The following is a 1,262-nucleotide window of genomic DNA, read 5'->3' as shown; positions in this document are numbered from 1 at the left end:
GTCACATTGGTCGCTCTTCTCTCTGAAACGGTTACATTTATCGTCTGCAAAGCTATGTCGCGTGCTGCGGTATGTGGAAACACTAAAAGCACCATAGTAGAACACAGAAGAAGCTTCTAAGTTGAAGTAATAGCCAGTAAGAAGTAGTACAATTCAAGTTTTAATTATCGATTATTCACTTTTTAGCCGGCTTTGGAGGCTTGGTTATGACCTAGGACCTTAAGATTTTGCATGAAAGGAGGACTAGCAGCCACGTTGCACGGGAGAATGTGAAAAGTGTTCATATGGAGTAAAAACCTGAGATATCCGTCCGTTTTCGTCATTTGTTATCGAAACAATTTAAAGCCAGATCGTCATATTGGCCGCTCTTCTCTCTGAAACGGTTACATTTATCGTCTGCAAAGCTATTTCGCGTGCTGCGGTATGCGGAAACGCTAAAAGCACCATAGTAGAAGACAGAAGAAGCTCCTAAGTTGAAGTAATAGCCAGTAAGAAGTAGTACAATTCAAGTTTTAAATATCGATTATTTACTTTTTAGCCGGCTTTGGAGGCTTGGGTATGACCTAGGACCATAAGATTTTGCATGAAAGGAGGACTAGCAGCCGCGTTGCACGGGAGTATGTGAAAAGTGTTCATATGGAGTAAAAACCTGAGAAATCCGTCCGTTTTCGTAATTTGTTATGAATCGATTTAATGCCAGATCGTCACATTGGTCGCTCTTCTCTCTGAAACGGTTACATTTATCGTTTGCAAAGCTATGTCGCGTGCTGCGGTATGCGGAAACACTAAAAGCACCATAGTAGAAGACAGAAGAAGCTTCTAAGTTGAAGTAATAGCCAGTAAGAAGTAGTACAATTCAAGTTTTAATTATAGATTATTCACTTTTTAGCCGGCTTTGGAGGCTTGGATATGACCTATCACCTTAAGATTTTGCATGAAAGGAGGACTAGCAGCCGCGTTGCACGGGAGAATGTGAAAATTGTTCGTATGGAGAAAAAACCTGAGAAATCCGTCCGTTTTCGTCATTTGTTATCGAATCGACTTAAAGCCAGATCGTCACATTGGCCGCTTTTCTCTCTGAGACGGTTACATTTATCGTCTGCATAGCTATGTCGCGTGCTGCGGTATGCGGAGACACTGAAAGCACCATATTAGAACACAGAAGAAGCTTCTAAGTTGAAGTAATAGCCAGTAAGAAGTAGTACAATTCAAGTTTTAGTTGTCGATTAATCACTTTTTAGCCGGCTTTGGTGGCTTGGACA

Source organism: Schistocerca gregaria, unplaced genomic scaffold (genome assembly GCF_023897955.1).
Source record: "Schistocerca gregaria isolate iqSchGreg1 unplaced genomic scaffold, iqSchGreg1.2 ptg000378l, whole genome shotgun sequence".
In the NCBI taxonomy this organism is placed as follows: Eukaryota; Metazoa; Arthropoda; class Insecta; order Orthoptera; family Acrididae; genus Schistocerca; species Schistocerca gregaria.
The sequence above is the reverse complement of the archived record's forward strand: the minus strand, read 5'-3'. Positions refer to the sequence as shown.